General features: G+C 43.2%; 1 pseudogene; it reads left to right on the plus strand.

Annotated features, from left to right (window-relative positions):
- LOC149868552 (uncharacterized) overlaps positions 1-18,769 on the plus strand; it is a 117,434-nt pseudogene extending 98,665 nt beyond the window's left edge.
- Positions 18,770-19,012: the final 243 nt, after the last annotated feature.

Below are 19,012 nucleotides of genomic sequence, written 5' to 3' on the forward strand. Positions count from 1 at the left end.
GTTTTTTCACAGTTAAAATGAAACACCACTATATATCAGTTGAAAACAATGTTTTATTGATATATTTACAAGTTTTAAACAATTTTGAATCCTACCAGCGCCTCATATATTTTGAGGTTTGATGTTGGGGTTTTTTATCATGGAAAAAAAATCAGAGCTTCCCCTGACTCCTTTGCTCACCAGAACACAGGTTCAGTTGTATCTGATGCTTTGGGTGCTGACCCCTGATATGCCAGTGCCCTGCCCCTGCCCATGCTGTCACCCTTCACTCCCAACCCACAGCCCCCAATCCCTCCAGCCCTGCTGGTGCCCCTCACTCCTGATCCACAGTCCCTAGTCCCCACCATTGCCCCACACTCCTGACCCACATTCCACCCACCTCCCCCAGCCCTGCTGGCACCCCTCACTACTGCCCTGCTGCGCCCTGTCCCCAGGTCCCAAGTGTGTTGGGAAAGGGGGGTGTGGGGAAACAGGATGTGTGTGCAGGGCAGAGGGGGCAATAAGCAATGCTGTGTTGCATCATGGGGATGGGGGGGGGCATGTGCACCCACAGATTTCTGTACCCACATCAGGGCATAGGGTTGTAGCCTGGTCAGACCAGCACCAGGCAGGAGCTGCCTCCACAGCCCACCAGGCAGGACCCAGCATGGAAGGAAGCACCATGCTGCTATGGCTGCCAAGGGGGCAACAGCAGCAGGGGGCGCAACTCTGTACCACTGCCACTACCAGGAGCCCCACACCAGGTACACCACCATGACAACCAAGGTGAGGTGTCACAGCAGTAGTAGCAGAGTTGTGCCCCCTTCCCCTGCCCCCTCCCCCTGCTGCTGGGCAGGCAGGGGGCACCTCAACCTTGGCAGCCATGGTGGCATGATGCTTCCTCCTGCTCTGAGTCCTGTCAGCTGGGCCAAGAAGGTGATTCCTGCCCAATGCCAGTTCAGCCAGACTGCAGTCATTCCAACCCATAATAAGTAATTGAAACCTCCCAGCTATAGTACAGGGAGTAGTACAAATAAAAAAGCTCAACAACACAGCTCTTCATCAGATGTTAGCAGAGGTACCATGAATACTGGGTAGAATATCAGCTGACAACCAGGAAAGAAAGTTGCTGTACCAGTTTCTTTCTGATGACATTTCACCACAAGCAATTGTTTGATTTTGTCCCATATTGCCTGCTCCAGCATCTGTGTATGACATCATTTGGACTATCATCATGCAACATAAAACAATTTCAGGATGCCTGGAACAACAGCACACAGCCATAATATTTGATCAGGCATTGTATCATAAAGTGATTCATCTGGCTGAGCCCATTGTGTCTGAAGGAGTAATTATTCAACTAAGAAGCTTTCATAAGATCTTGGTTTACCTAACAGCAATTGGTCAGCATTTTGCCACTTCGGGACTTGATGATTGTTGGATAGAAAGTGCATTATTTTCAGGAAACACTGCCACCAACATAATGAAAGGAAAATTGTACAACCAAGCTATCAGAGCACACAAGAAAACATTCAAAGTAATATGGCACATTTTGATAAATTAATTAATTATGTTTGTCCAGTTCAAGCAAAGGATTAGATAATGAAGTTGTTGACCAACTTTTCAATAACACAGCTGTTGCATTAAAAAACAATGACTACGAAGCAGGAAGGAATGCAGTGAAATAACAATTAATTCATATGAGAATAGGAAAGCCAAAATCTGCCTAGAGATTTGGCTGATTCTTTTGTGAAGCATGTTTGCCAACTATTCCAACATATGCAATCTCATCAACATTGCCTTCAATTGATACTTAATCACCATCCATAAAGACAGGTATTAAGGACTCAAGCCAATCTACAGAATTATTAGCAGCAGATCTCTACCATTAATCGGCAACATGGAGTAATTAAATCATAAAAATAAATCAGGGAGACTCCTCTCTAGTGTTCTCCTGCAATGACACAGATCTACTGGTCCTTGTCCTATGGCATAATTTTGCACCTAACGTTTGGATTAAGAGAAGCAACCCCGTAAGATTAATTCCAGTTCATGATATTGGGTCAGGATTGCTTGAGTCACTCTGTGTATCTCTAACTGGATTCCACAGTGGTGTCCAGTGGTGTCACTGGTTATGACACCACCAGCCAGTACAGTGATCATGCTAAGGAAACTGCCTGGAAAGTGTTCATTCAATATTCACATCAATTGGCAGGTCTAGGAAGCAGGCATGATGTTGATAAGGATTTGTATAGTTGTGTATAAAAGTTTGCGGTGTTACTGTGTCAGCCATCAAAATCTTTGACAACCTTTCTGGATGTTAGGGTGACATTATTTCATTAAGGAAAAGCTCTAGATAAGTTTCTGCCTACATATGACTCCCTTGTACACCATGTACATCAAGCCATTTATCACATTCAATTTTGTGAGGTGTGCTCAAACCTAATCCACCATTGCCATCACCAGACCACTGTGATTGGCAAGCTGAAAATGGCAGTTATGTTCCTATCATAAACACACTAGAACCATTACCAGCAGAACACCTTTGGATAGCATGTTACAAGTTCAAGACAGAATGCCAGGCACCAGCATGTGTGAGGTTTTAGTAGTAGAATATTGTTTGCTAGGGTTTTTTTAGTTACACTGAGTTGATGTATACATGCTAGTGTCAGCCATCTTGGAATCTAATAAAGCTATCATGATGAAAATGTTACAATTAATCTCCCTGGTTCATACCAACTATGGTGTCATCATTGGAATTAATTTTCTAAGCCTAGTGGGGGCTAAAATATTGATCAAAATGTGAATTAATGGCAGTCATCTTGGATTCCAATACGGTGGTTACATGCATTACTTGTCAGATTGTGAACATGACTTTTCTGACGTGCGTAGACCACCTTTACCTGAAACACACTGTTGCCACCTATGGCAATGATTTGCTTATGACCACAAAGTCTAGAGACCCTGTTGGCCAATTTATACTATACTATACTATAAAGGGAGCAGCTAGAGCAAATCAGGGCCTGGCCAAGAGGGTCAGTGCCTGGACAAGTGTAAAAGACGGAAGCCAAGTCACTCAAAGGACCCACCCACCCCCCTTCAAAGGCTCCAGATGCTTCCCACTTAATTGATTCCATCAAGGCATGGGACGTAAGATAGACAGTAGCAGGTTGGAAGAACTAGAAAGAGGGAGGGGAAAGGGGGCAGATTAGCCAGCCGCTGAGGCACATGATCCCCTCCCCCCCGGTGATGTGTGATACAATTTATAATCTTGCCAATTCCCTTGTAATAAAATAATATATGAAGACAGCACTCTGATGGGGAAATTCCAATCCCTAATTGAAATATTATGTAATTAAATATTATAAGGGTAACAGAAGAAAGAGGATTTTTAATTTACAATACAGAACTCCTCTGAGCAACTGTGGAAAGTCAAACAACAAGGTAAAACAGAGGAAGACATGATAGAAGACTATTAATATCCAGCCCCAAACCTATTCAGTGATTTCTCATTCAAATCACACATATTTGCTAAAACAAACCTCACAGCATGGAGTCTCTTAATACCAAATTCCTTCAAGTAGCAATGATTTAATGCTTCTAATTACACAGGTTCATTAAAATATACAATTAAAGCAAGAAACACTTTACAACTCATTGTTCCAATTCCCATGTAAGGACCTACATTAACATTGGAGTTTGCTCCTCTCACTCCCACCTACTGCCAATTCAGATTGCACTTACCCAAAGAGTGAACTTGACAGCAATTTCAAATACCATAAATGGAAATGGAAAGTGGAAGTCACCCACCAAACACTCCACAAAGGCTCTGCTCTGTCCAATTCTCACCCTACAAGGTTTCCTTGATACCTGCAAAGAGAATAGGGTCCTGTTCAGATAGATGAAAATAAACTGCACATTTACTTTCACTTAGTCACAAAGAGAATTAATATTGATTTCTACATTCTTTTACCAGCTGTAGGGCTTAAAACTAAGATTCTGCAGTGCAGAAGGTGGGCCTTCCTAAATGAATAGGTAAGCATCACTTATCTGTATATTTTAAGACGTTACTATACTTATTAAGAAATTCACTGTTGAAAACTGCTTGCTTCCATCTCCTGATGACAGTGTTATGTTTTGATGAAATCATTTGGGAAGGGAAAAAAAACTAGGGAAAAAAAATTGATGAACACTGCCAGCAAATAAAGTGACATTATTACATATGATCAAACGTACAGGAAAATACTCCCAAAAGGGAATTAAGCAACCTTGGGTTTGAAGGAGAACAAGTCAAGATTTAAACTGATTTCTTAAATTAACAAGTTTTGATCTTAACATAGCACTGCGCTGCTCTACATACAGAAACCTACAGGGAATTGCCAAACCAACAGCTCTTGATTTTATTTAAATAATTTAGCAAAAGAAAAAGGTCAGCTGTTAATTAAAATAACTCCAGAAATATTCTTACCATTTGAGTAATTCCAAGGGAGATTTATTCATTATAAAAGGACTTCAAATAATTTGTTTTTGCTTTCTGTTATAAATGCTTAATGCTTATTTTAAGATTTGTGGATGAGTCATTTTTACAGGCTATTTTGTTCAATTCTCATACAACTACAGGTTAATGGAAAATTTGCAGACATTTTAATAGTTAAAATAGGTAAACAAGGGTTATGGTTTTAAGGAAGCAAAGTGCAAGAATGTGTATAAAATGTACAAAACCTACAGCTAAATCCACCATTTTATTCCTCTAATTAATCTGTGGACAGAACTGGCCATTTTTCTTTCATGTCCCATAAAGTGAAATGTCTAAATAGATAGCAAAAAGCAAAATGACTGAGTCAGATAGTCTGTGCACTCTAATAAATGGCAACCTGGCACTAAAACACTGCCAGGTTGCCTGCCACTACTACATTGCATACCAAGTGCCAGCTCCTGAAAAAAGAGTTGTCAGTCTTCTGTACTTTCTGTACATGCACTGAAACTCCTCTGCACAAAAACAACAACAACAACAACAACCACCACCAGCAAAAATCAGCAAGCGCTTTTCACACAAACAAGACAATCATTTGGCAGTTCTTTTGCTGCCAAATGATCGTCTTTACAAAGAGTGCATTGTCTTTACATTGAGTGCATGCTATTTATACTCAAGGTGCTCCCCCATGTTACCTCCTCTTTTTCATTTTTGAGTGCGTGTATGCACACGTGTTTTCTGTCCATTACTGGACACTTCACCAGAAGAGTGCACAGATTGTTTTAATGAAAACTTACTTCATATAATATATGAAGAGGAAAGTATACCTGAAAGTGGCCGTGTCACCTGTCAAAAGTAGTAGGGTACATGTGCAAGACAGAATAGACCTGATTTCATGTAGCAACACATATCAAACACCCTTCTGCAGTGGTTAATTCAACAGTGGGTTTTGCTTAATAATGAAATCACTGAGCCTCCTGAGGGAAGACAAGGCAATGCTAGTGGTGCTGCTGGTGCAGCAGCTGTGACGCCTTGGAAATGGGCTCATTCTTCCTGATAAACTACATTAGGCCAAGTAACGTTTTAATCCACCTAGATATAAGGATGTCACAGAGCGGGGCCTAGGAGCGGCCGTGATCTCTCTCTAGCGCCCCCTGCCATGCCAAGTAGGCGGTCCAGCACCCTCTTACTCGCCCGCCACGTCTTGTTGGTATATGGTTCTAGAAGGGAGGCTGCCTCTTGTCGCCCTGGACACCGTGCTATGCTTATACTGTCCCCCATTCCATAGGGAGTGACCTGGTGCACCCCAGCCTTATGGGCTATGCGTGCCTCCAACCTCCCCTTTAGCATGCCCCAAGCCTCGCAGATGTACTGGATGTTATCTGGTCAGATTCCTATATATGCCCTTCACCGGCGCCCCTGGGCTTGTCACGCAACCGGCGCCCCTTCACCGGCACCCCTGGGCTTGTCACGCAACCGGCGCCCCTTCACCGGCACCCCTGGGCTTCTCACGCAACCGGCGCCCCTCTATCCACCAGCCCTCTCGGGCCTACTAATTATATCCGCCCCCCTACTGGGGTCCGCTCAATATATTTGCCCCTCCTGGGGCCTCTCCACGTACAGATGGTGCCCCACCAATGGGGCCTGTCCCTCTGCGCACTCGCCCTCTCTGGGCTGTCTATAATCGCGGATTCGCCCTCTCTGGGCTCGTCTCTATAGTAGCACCCTACCCTGGGCTTCTCTTCCTGTGTGTCCCCCCTTTGGGCCCAACACAAGACCTTCGGGCTTCTCACGGGTGCTCCTTGTAAGTGGGGCTCAGGTAGCCTTAGCTGTGTCTGGCCCCCCAAAATCCTCTTTGCCTCTTCTCAGGGCTGGGGTATTACACCCCAAACTACAGTGCCCTCGCCGGCACTGTGCACCTTGTCAGGGCTGGGGTAATACACCCCTACTATGGTGCCCTAATGGGCCCCAGGGTCCCCACCACTGTGGAGCCCCTCTGGGACTCTTCCCAATTGGGGCTCAGGTGGCCCTAGCCTTACCTGGCCCCCTTGACCCCTTTCTCTGGGTCCTGTCCCCCTGGGGCTTCTACATATGCCCACATTGGGCTTCCTCTCAATGAACATGCCCTCCCCGGGCTCCTCAATCTGTTTGCCCCTTCTGGGGGCAGGGTCTAGACACCCTGCAAAACAGCACCCCTCTCTGGCACTGGGAGTACCCCACCTCCCTGGGGAGCTCCTGATGAGGCCTCCTCCACCCCTACAGCCTCTCCCGGTCCTCCGGTATAACAGTAACTAAACAGAACTGTAAGCCAATTGGCTGTAACGCAACAATAAGCCTCCTGGCTATAACATAGGATCTAGGTCCACTTGGCTCTCTTGCAAAGGCCTCCCAGTCAGGGTCCTCTCCACCCTTACCATAATGCAGCCCCTTGGGTGCTCAGACTGCACCACTCATCTCTGTTCTGCTTGGCACTCCTGCACCTCAGGCTGCCAGAAGGAAACTGCTGCTAGGCTTTGGCCTGGGCTGTTTATAAAGGCCTGGCCCTGCCCCCTTCTGGTCATGTGACCAGCCTGGCTGCTCTGGCAACCAACACCTGTGCTGTCTCAGGGAGCTTCAGCAGCCCTTATTCCTTCATAGGAACAGGGCACCCAAGTGCTCCTGTGACAAAGGACTACTAAGATCAGTGTTTTCTGAGAACTGACGTACCCAGTTCTTTAAAGAGACAGTTCTGTGTTTACCTGGCAGGAAATACATCATACAAAATTATGTGAGTTGAGATTTCTGGAATCAATAAAATAAATGTTAGCTTTTTATGAATGGCCTGAAGCTGTTCCTATATACCTGATCAGATCAGTGCACAAAGCAGGGCAGCAATCTCCAGAAACATTTGCTTCTGCATATTGCCTTATTTCAGCAGTATTATCTTCATCTCCACCCTCAGATGCCATGCACTTCTTTTTAGGACATTCAGGAAGTATGATGGAAGTAGCCTACCATTACAAGATTTTTTCCTTTTATCCGTTAATATCTCCTATGCCAGAACATTCCCTTGTGATCCTCCACTTCAGGAATAAGTAACAAGATGGTATCAGCTGCAGAGAATCCCCCCAAAAGAAAATCTTGACACAGATCTGCCATCCCTTCCTGTGGCTGAAGTTTCATTCCATAATAGCATAATTTCTGTATATTTGCCTTGCCCCAAAGATTGCCTTTTTGATGCATTCCTTTACCTCTCCAGAGTCGTGATGACTACCTTTCTTGTTCATGCTGTTTATGAATGTATATGTAAAACTGCTACAGGACAACAGTTTAATAGTAACGTATAAGGATACATTTCATTTCCCAATGACACGTAGGCTATTATAGAGAACCTGACAAACATTTCACATCTGGGACTCAGAAATACAAAAACAGCAAGATACATACCAGGAAACTACTGACTTCCTTAGGTATGTTTATATTTACATCTACCTTTATCATTTAAAGTCATATCTGTGCTTGAAATGTCAGAAATACAACGTATGATACTATACCATCTGATCCAAGATGCTGAATGTCCAGTCCAATGAAGGATATACCACAATCAGAACAAGAACAAGATTTGTAAAATAAATTCCAGAGCTAGGTATATTTAGGAGCAGGCCCGTGCTATGAAGTTCAGCTATACATAGGACGGGCTTTGCAGGTAACAGGAATAAAAGGCCTTGCCAAACAAAGATTAAACAAATGTTTTTTGGTCACTGTTGCTATTGGACCCCCAGAAGCACAGGAAAGTCTAGGAGCAGATGATTAAATGAAACAACACTTTCTTAAAGCAAAAGGCATAAGTCCTCATGAGTATGCTGCTTGGTAGCTTGAGATATGGCGTGGAAGACACATTTACAGTATGCTCCTTATACACAAGGAGAAACTACTTTTACACTTTGGAAAACAGGAGCTTTTGCTGGCAATTCTGGCACTAGAAAGATGTAACTGGATGGTTCCTATGGGAACAGATTGTCTGTTGCTAGCCTAGATAAGCAACTGTAAAGAGTCAGAAAAAAGGTGGAGAAGAGATGAATAGAGATCAAACCCTAACTCCTTTGAGAACCAAGAAGAGAAGCACACAGAAAGCGACTTTAAAAGAAACAAATATCCTTACTTCACATTTTGCTTTAATAATGCTTTCCAATTCTATTTCTTTTTATTTTCAAGTAAAGATCTCTAACAAACACAAGGAAGGAAATCTGGGAGCGGCAGTAGCGAAATGCGAAATATCTTCAAAGCTTTAAAAGTAATTTTTTTAAGGCACTGAGTAGAAATCTATGAAAAAGATAAATTGAGGGTAGTCTGCAAAGTATAGTCTTTTGATGGACCTGCATGTTTTCATGAATCTGGCCAAAAAGTGACTTTGCTTACAATAAAATCAAACACTGGAATTGTCCTGTATAATGGATGAGCACAATACCAACACATCTCTTAAGTCTTAATTGCAGTTAGTGCTCAAGTCTTACTTGCATTACCAAAATAAGATTTTTAATGATGGCTGCAAGAAGTGTAAGTGTACACATGTGCATGGGCTACCTAATTAAGAAAAAGGATCTGTTTAGATCAAACTAATATTTTTTTTCTCACCACCTTAAATGTCCAGCAAATATCACCAAACAGGGCCCCAAACAGTTAATCTAGAATCCCTCTCGCACCCCCTGTCAGTCTTTTGCATATGATTAGTGTGGCTCTGCTCTCCATGAGGGAGAGCTGGACCTTGGCTGCCTTGCACCTCACCTGCATATAAACTTTTGGAGCATCCCAGGATTTGTGACAAGAAAACCAGTTCCTGTCATGAGTATGCATGTGTGTTTGGGAGGTGGTAATTAGCATGTGCATCCTTTGTGGGATGGTATCTGGAATATACACACATACTGAGCAGTGTTGAACTATTGGATCACCATTTCTTCAAACACTGTGGACTCTGCTGGAGCCCAGCCCAATGTATTATATGGTGAATCATGAGCTTTTTGGCTTTGCACTACTATCATGCCTAGTTTGTGCTATATATAAGTAGGTATAAAGGTCATGTTGGCATTGCTTAGAACAATAGAGAGCTTAAGCCCCTAACCAAGTATATAATGCCAGGCATCTAGGCAGAGGGAGCAGCTTTCCCCGGTCCCTCAGGAATGTATCCAGCTCAGGGTAGAACTCAGGGTTATCTGAAGCCAATGGGGCAGAGGTGCCTGCCCTTTGCAGTGAAATTGGTAATCAAATTGTCAGATAGCAGGGTCTGGGGAGAGACAGAGATGGTATTCTGCCACATGGTATAACTCATATCAGTTTAAAAAAAGGTAAAATGCATCAATTCTGGATGAACTAAGTCTATGGGTTGTTGTGGTGACTGTATTTGGATCTTGGGGAGCATTGGGTTTGCAGCTGAATACAAGGCTATCGCCTGTGGCTCAGCAAAGATACTAATGACAAGGCAAAATAATATATTAAATGTAATATTGCAAGATGCTTAGGCAAGCATTTTCTTAATAGTATAGGAGTGTTCTAAGATATATAGCTCATTGTGTAAAAGAAATAGGATGCAAGCCACTGGCTATTGTTAGAAGATAAAGCAAATTTTGCTTATGAATGATTATGCTGAACCAGCCATTTGCTTATGCTAAGTAACCATCTTAACTGTGTCCACCATTCTCAGGTGAGGCTGTGTAAGTCTTTGTGCTACAAATAAGGTGAAATCTTAGGAATGTGGAAGATGATACAATTTGGGACTGAAAAGACAGACTGGAATGTGAAAGGCAACACATAACTGGTAACAGAAACTGAGATAAACATATGTGAAAAGGTGAATGGTGATTGGTGAAGAAGCCTCCAGAAGCTTCCAGGTTTTGGTCAAAGTCCGCCCAGTGACTGAAGAAGTGAGGTCAGGGTCTCAGACATGCATTCATAGCAAAAAGACATGTAAATAAGTGAAATACTTAGGTAATTTCATGCTAATAAAACAAATAGTAAACAGAGATGGAGCTTAAAATGGCATGGACTAAAGGTGGAACAAAGGAGAGACAAAGGTGGAGTATATGTTAATGAGCATAAAACAAGGTGTATAAATATGGAAAAAAATAATGTTCAGGGTGGCTTCCCAGTTTGTTGAAGCTAGTCCGAAGCTGTCTCCATTTTGAAGAAAGCTGTTGCTAGTAATGTGTGCTGGTGTTTGCTCCCTGAGCTATTGGATTATTGTATCCCTGGTCATTGGGCACCGCATACAGTCGGGGTCTAACATGAGTAGCCATAGTACAAAGTAGGTGTTTTCAAATTTGCCCCTTGCTTCCATGTACTCAGGGAGAGCAGTGTCTGACAGTAAGGGGCTGCAAGGGCCACGGGACAAAAGGGCCATATGATACCCCCAGATTAAAATGTCCCTGCTGTAGCAGCAGGAAGGGGATGAATTAAAGGCAAACCTCCAATAATTAGATTCTATACCTGGAAAGTTATAATAAATTTATACATTTTCCATATATAGAATCTAATTATTGGGGGTTGTTTTATATTTAAGTACAGGAAATTACCCTAAATATTTGATATATTACCTTTTCAAGAATGTGCACAATAAATTCTGTATTTTGACTTCCTCTAACAGGACCCTGAGGGATTATGGCAATCTTCTTTTTGGCATAGTACTCATGGTCATTAACCATCTCTCACTGTGGAGGACTAGCAGTGACTCAATTTCACTTACCGCTAACTGTCCAGAGAAGAATCACTCACTTGCTCGTCTTTTAGGGCACTTATATACATGTCTGCTGCCAGCTCCGATGTGTGCTAATTAGTGTGCTGCAATAGCCTTGGTGTCTTGTGTATTCCATGTCCCTGCACTTCAGAATAGTTGGGGGGGAGGAGGGCACTTCAAAGCTTATTCAATGAGCTTTAGTTAAAGTACCCCCCCCACCATTCTCAAGTGTGGGACACTGAATACATGAGATGCTGAGAGCACTTTAATTAGAGTGGCTTCCAAGTGCTGTTTTAATTATAGTGCCTCCCCCCACCTCATGGGTAAAGATACTCTTAGTCAAGAAATAGATTCAAGAAATCTGGGTTTAGATCTGACTTTGGTTTAGGATTTCTGAGACACTAGACATATGACTTAATCTCTCACAGCATCAGTTTCCCATTCATACCAATATATAAGAACATTTCATATGTCTGTTTTGTCTATGTATGAACTTTTATAGGCAGAAATTACTCTTAGTTCATTCTATATTATACACACACACATACAGCACCTAAAGGACCACCATCTCAAATAAACTCATTAGGTGCTATTTTAATGAAAGCAAACAGTAATCATGAGTGTGTATGCTGGTCTCTGCCACAAGCCCCAGTACTCATCACTGTTCCTTCTAAATGAAAAAATTCAGAAGATTTTTCCTGCAGCAAATTTTTTAAAAGTATTTTAAAAAAATAATGATTCCCTAGGAATTACATAATTCTCTAAATATTGTAAGCATGTCTGTAGTTCTTATGATACTACATTGTTAAAGAAGACACCAAATATTAGCCAGATAATGCATACCATACCTCATTGAGCCAGTTATTATCATCATTTTAATTGAAAGGACAACTGAGGCCTGAGTTAAGTTGTTTAAAGCGACAAATAGACTCAAAGATATATGTAGGATTAAATTGCAGAAACTCCTCACTCAGACTCACAATGGATAAACATTGCCATACAGCAGCATTAGAATGCACAAATCCTAAGCACTCAGGTCCATTATGGATACAATTCATCAAATACATACACAGAATGCAGCAGAATTATACTGTATTTTAATATATTAAGTAGGGGTCTACCCAACTTGAAAAAGTGGCCAGCTGATTTTGTGGAGAGATCATGGGTTGGCTGGTGATTTTGCAGTCTAATCATGGCAGGTCCCCCACACATTTGATTGGTCAATGGGCCCCAGTGGAACTGCCCCCCACCCCCTTGCAGATGATTGGCTGTGAGGGCTCTTTGCCATGTGGCTCCACTCCATACTGCTGATTGGTTGTGTGGGCTGCCTCTCATATGGCCCTGCCCCTTACCACCAATTGCTGGAGAGGGGCTGGGCCACATGACATGCAGCCCTCTCAGCCAATCAGCAGTGAGGAGTAAGAGAGACAACCATCCTGGGCTCCCCTTCATGCCAGCAACCCCCTCCCTTCTTTCCTTCTTGTGGGCTGTGTGGCCAGGCCGCAGCACCATGTGAATTTTGTGATTTCTGTGAAATGTGTGAAATTGCAATTTTGGTAGATCCCTGTATAAGGGGCAAAAGATTTACTTTGTTTTTTATAGCAGGCAACCATGCTGTACTTAGCTGAATTGCCCAACATTGACCATTAAGTTTTATACCCTCCCCCCTAAAAAAACCTTTTTTTGTGTATCCTATAACTACATGGTAATCCTACTGTAGTTTTTTGTGAAATTATCCTTTTGCTTAATCAGTGAGTTTACTACAAAAATCTACAATCAGACATTTAACTACACAAATGTTCTGTATCATCTAATTACCTGCCCATTTTTCAGACTCCTGCCATAATGTAGAATTTTCTAAGCAGAAGTTTGAAGTTTCTGTAACATCACCACGGACCTCTACATGTAAGCCCTTTAAAAGCAACTCCAAAAAACATAAATTCAGTTTTGAAACAAAAAACTTATTCCAAATTCATTCCCCTACTTACATGTATAATTGAACACTAGGCATGGAAAGGCATTCATTTCCAGAGCTAAGAATTCCTGTTAAATTCCTGTGAAATAGGTTGGGAGTAAAGGCATACATGCATTCTGGCCCCCTGGCTCCAGCTCCATGCACTCCTGGGGTTAGAACCCTGGGGCAGGGGGAAGCATTTTCCCACAGCACAAAGTGGGGTGATTCCAGCTGTGAAAGAATACCGCCTATTCCTTGTACCCTTCTGGACCCAAGAGGGGTGCAAGAGGCAGAAGACACAGGCAGCACAGCTAGACCAATCCCACATATATACAATAAACTCTCTTTCTCTCATATATATGAGAGTTTATTACACACTCATACTATACACATACATTTATGTATATTACGTACACACATATATATCTAGAGGTATCTATATCTATCATATCATATATATCTATACATATCATATATATCTATACATATATCTGTATCTATCTAGCTATATATATATCTATACGTATGTATGTATAAATGTAAGCTTTCTTTTAATATACACACTCACCCTAAAAAGCAATTGACAGTATCCCTTTAAGATCATTTTCATATTAATATTCCTAATTATCTCTGACACTGCTAGTAAAAATATATATTACCAAGTAATAGATCTGAAAATACACCTTAATAACAATACTACTTGGAGACAAAGAAACCATTGCGTTTTTCACAATTGGTTTTCATTTATCCTTGATCATATAGTGCACCCATGTAAGACAATGGCAATGTGCTCAGCAGGTAGCATTGGAACCTCCTGGGTTTAAAGCTATCCTTCTGCCTCTTTGTTCACCCATAGGAGCTTCTGCAAGTTCTTTCCTCTTAATCTTTGGATTTCTGTTTCATCATCTAATCATTATCACCAGAGTGTCTAAAATCTTTCCTGTGCCTCTTTAAAACATGCTAAATACTAAATAAGCATGCAGGATTAACTTGAGTTAAAATGCAAGAAAGTAAAATACAAAACCAGCTGATAACCGAACTGCGTATTTCTCACAAACATTTAATATGCTGTCAGTTACTCCACAGATACATTTTGGGTTGTTTTTAAGCACAACAGCTTAGGTCTTAAGGTTGTAGAAGTTCATCTGTCAAATTAAACTTGTAGTAGATGCAAGTTAATATTGCTTTGATGCATTATGAACTTTATCCAAAGCCCATTAGAGTCAATAGAAAGAGTCTTGGTAGTTTTGATGGACTTGGATTAGGTTTGATCTTAATGTCAGGAGAACTCAGGTTTAGTATGATAGTTTTTAGCACAATACTAGCAATCTCTTAACTTTTCATACTCATTGTACATAGGCTAGCAATGGACATTGTTTGGCTTAAGAGCTGTAGCCAGTTACTTTGATTAAGGTTATCCAAATCACTAGCGTCTTCTTAAAAATAGGCTGGAAACCCCTTGTATTTCCACCTTGCATGCAACATTTCACACTTTGGTCTCTTTACCTGGTTGGACAGACTCTAAGGCAGGTTCTTGTTTTACAGTTTGTCACTTCTGGTCCTACTACCATTCATGAACCAGAGGTGCTTATACACATGACAGGGGTTTAGTCCTTCAAATTGAAATAGTAGGTTTTTAATTGTGACAATTAAAAAGTCACCATTTCAACATAGCAGCTTTTGTCACTGTGACAGTGAGTGGCCCGATCCCACCCACCCCTTTTTTTTTGCGAAGCCTGCCCACCTCTCCCACCTCTGGGAGTTTTGCTACTGGTGGGCTGACCAGCCCCTGAGCTGTTGGGGGAGGGATGGTTCTTTCCGCTGCACAGGCAGTGTCCTCTGAGGTTGCCTGCGTGGATGGCTAGCAGGCCAGGTGCTGCCCCAGCTCAGGGGCAGCACATGGCCTGATCCAACTGTTCCCCAAGCCCATCTGCTGGAAGCCTGCCAGACACTGCTCCCTGGACAGGGCCAGGGAACAGTTGGGTTGGGCTGGATGCTGCCTCTAAGCTGGGATAGCACACAGCCCACTAGCAGCCCACCCAGCTGGCCCTGGGAGATGCTACCACCACAGAGGGAAGGACTGGGGCCCCCTGCAGCTTGGGGCCCAACTGGCAGCTTGCTCCATGGCTGCAGGCAGACTCTGTGGGGGAAAAAAAAGGATCAGGCCCTTTCCAGTTTTTTTCTGGCAGAGACTGCCCATGTGAGCTGCCAGTGGGCCGATCAGCTTCTGAGCTGTGGGAGGATCCAGTCCTTCCTGCTGCAGTGGCAGTGCGCCCTGGAGCTGCCTAGGCAGGTAGGTGTTGCCCCGGCTTGGAGGTAGCACCCTGCCTGATTCAACTGTTCCCTGACCCTGCCCGGGGAGCTGGATCCAACTCTTCCTTGATCTCACATGGGGAACAGCACTCCATGCACCATCCCTGCTGCCTTCCTGCCACTTGGGCCACCTAAGAATGGGCTGGCTTGCCCCTGGGGCAGCAGAGAAAGGTGAGCAGCTGGGTGTGCTGGTGGCTGGAGATGGTAGCAGGGATGGTGCACTGCATGCTGGAAGCCTGGATAGGATCAGAGAAGCATTGGATTGGGTGCCTCCAAGCTGAGACAGCACCTTCCTGCTGGCAGCCTGCCTAGGCAGCCTCAGGGGCACTGCCACAGTGGAGGGAAGGATTGGGACCTCTACAGCTCAGAGGCCACTCTGTCTGCCAGCAGCTTAGTCTGCCCCAGCCATTGGAGATGCAGGAAGGCTCTGTGAAAAAAAAGAAAAAGTGTCAGGCCCCTCACTGCTTCTGCCTGCAGCCCAACTCTCCTGTTACTGGAGGTGGGAGGCAAGATGTCAGATTAAAAACTGCAAAGTTACAAGTAGCTACACTGTTAACTAAAATACATGGGTATGTTGTTTAGTTTGCAACAATACAGACTCATTTAAATCACAAAAAACACATGTGTGAAGTATGATGCACTTAAACCGCAGAAATAGGCAATTTTTGTCACGTGTATTGTAGCAAAACCCCAGTTGTTGTTTTTGTTTTTTTCATTTTAAAAATGCATTCCCACCCCTTTCCCACCCATTTCTGACTTTCTCTCTGCCCTCTCTATCCCTTATAAGTGATTACAAGTAGTACTAGGTAAACTAAGCTAAGTTCTTGTATACTATTATAGTAATAAGCCCCTCTTTAAATATTGTAAATAGTGTTCTGTTATGTTTGTATTGATTTTTACTCTTTTATATTGTATTATATTGCATTCCTATCATCTGTGCATTGCTTTTTATTGTTTCATATTAATATTATATGGTTTAGGCCTGCAATGTGGGTTGGCATGAAAGTTAGGAACTCACCTGTGTGTATGTGTAGGTGGGTGGTATGTGTATGAACTGGTGAATATATATATGTCATTGTGTGCATGATATACAAATTAGTGATCTGTGTATGTGCACTGAGTATGTGGGTATTGACAACTGATGGTTGTCTAATTTTCAGTGTGAATAGTGTGTATGAGCTTGAATTGAAGTGGTAATAGGTGTGCATGTGCCTAGGCTGGTAATTTTGGATGTGTATGTGCCTGAGTTGGTAGTGCATGCTTGGTGGGGATGTACGCACATAGAGTGTGTGTTTATGTGCGCCTAATTGATTTTTGTGTATGTGCAATTGTACACCACATCCTCCTGCCTAATACCATGAGATTGAGATCCTGAGCATTGGCCTGACCCCATCGGGAAACATTTTTATGGTGGAGAATGCAGGCATATTGTGGGTGTTAGCAGGAGTGAGCATGAGTGTGTAGTGAGCTAGTGTGCTTGTGTGTATCCCCTGTGCGCATTATAGAAGGGCACTTGCTCGTAGTAGGTGGACCCACTGCTGTTATTGAAGGGCACCTGCTTCTAGTAGATGGACCCACTGTTGTTGGTTATTGAAGAGCACCTGCTTGTAGTAGGCAGACCATTGCTGCACCAATTCTGTTGTTGTTGGGACTCCTGCTTGTAGTCGGGTCTGATATTGGAACTGCTGCTTGTTGTGTGTTGGAATTGCAGGATAGGACGTTGCAGTTGTACTGAAAGGGTGTAGGCATGTGTATTGGTAATTGTTTATGTAATTGTTGTTTGTTGTGTGTTCAGAAATCTTGTTCAATTTGCTCAAGAGCAGGACCCCTAAGATGGGGGGCAGGAAAACAGGAGGTCACATGGTTAAAGAGCAAGGATGTATTCTTCCTCCATAAGGAAAACTTGAAGGGTGGGCTTAGCCCATGGAAGGAGAATCTCCATGTCCCAGGCTTCTCCACTGGTGAGCTGGAGGAGCAATTTGAAAATTACCACCTCTGTGAAAACTCTTGGCCCAGAAGTGGCACAGTGTCTTAATGTGGCTACTGTGGTATGCAGTACAAACTGCAACTTGAGAAAATTTTGAAAAAGCCTCCAAAATTGAAGACCTGAGAGCCCACCTGCATGATCTGCAAAACAGATATGCTCAATTGGATACATGCAATGAAACTCTAAAAGGGCTATAGTGAAATTTAGAAACAAAAAATGAGAATCTGCACAGAAGTAACAAAACCCTGACCCAGCAAACAGAGGCCTTGGGTCAGGAGAAGGCCCACTGAGAGGCCTTGCAGAGTCTAGTCAAAACTATGGCAAAGGATTCAGCTGAGAAGGGTGCAAAAGTGAACCACGGCCCCTGTATTGCCACTATTAATAGATTGAAAAAAGAACTTCAGGAGTGCAGCTTCCAAACTGCGGCTATGATCTATGAAGACCAAGGTTGGGACCCAGACATTCCTCTCAACCCAGGGAAATTTTGGGGGGAAGATAACTAGGAAAGCCCTGAGAATCCTAGAAACATTTTCCAACCCCAAGAAACCCCCAAGACTGAGAAGGGAGACAACCTAGTGGCAGATGTAAATGTAATTACATGGACATCTATCACTAGGGATGCTCAGGGGAACCCCAGCCAGACCACCCAGATCACAGTCCCCCTCAGTGGGTCAGATCTGGCTGCATTGGGAAAAACACTGGGTCAGGCAAACATAAGGAATTTGGCCCAGCACCTAAAGAAATCATTAAATATGGTGCATAATGAGTCTCTGAGCCTGATGGAGTGGCATCACTTACTGAGGTTGTGCGCCGCTCCTGAGCTTCAGACAACCATTCATCAGGATAGTGGCTTTGGGAAGGAAGCAATTCCCCAGAGCATCATGGACATTTGGGAGTACTTTAGGGAGAAAAATCTTTAAGGGACAATTTGGAGCCAGCCACCAAAATCCAGGGGAAACTACAAGGAATTATTTGATACGGTACATGATGCTGGGTTTGCTCTCGGTATCTGTACTGCCCCTAAACAGAGCAGGTAGCAGAACCTCTGACATAAAAGCAATTAACTACCCCTATGACTTTTGGCAAGAGGTGCAGGAGGGAATGCACCCATCAATTATTGGTTTAATGGGACTGCCCAGTGAGCATAATTACACCCTGGGGGAGATTTTGCTCCATGTCCAGGATGCAGGGCACTTGTCTGGGAAACAAGGGGAGGGAAGGGGGGTGGCAATAGCTGACACCCAGCCCAAGGAAACCCCAGAGCATGCACCACATCACCTAATCACTTAGTCAAATGAAAGTGCATATCCAAAACCAGATAGGCATATGGGGGGAGGTATGGATCAGTATCCATGACCACAAGAGTCAAATTTGTACACACAAATATCTGACATAATTGGAAAATGTGTGTCAGATGGGCTGGTCAGTGCCTGCTGTTGACACAGGAAAAGTCCAGAGAAGTCCTTGACTTATGATGGTCACCCTCCTATAGGTAACTGCTCCACTTTTTCAGCATAGAAGAAAAGCACCCAAGGAATGGCAATGATGTATGCACTGGCACTGCACATGTCAGCATTGTACATTTGTAAATATGAATGA

Source organism: Crocodylus siamensis, chromosome 3 (assembly GCF_052110815.1).
Source record: "Crocodylus siamensis isolate JL-2025a chromosome 3, ASM5211081v1, whole genome shotgun sequence".
NCBI classification, from domain to species: Eukaryota; Metazoa; Chordata; order Crocodylia; family Crocodylidae; genus Crocodylus; species Crocodylus siamensis.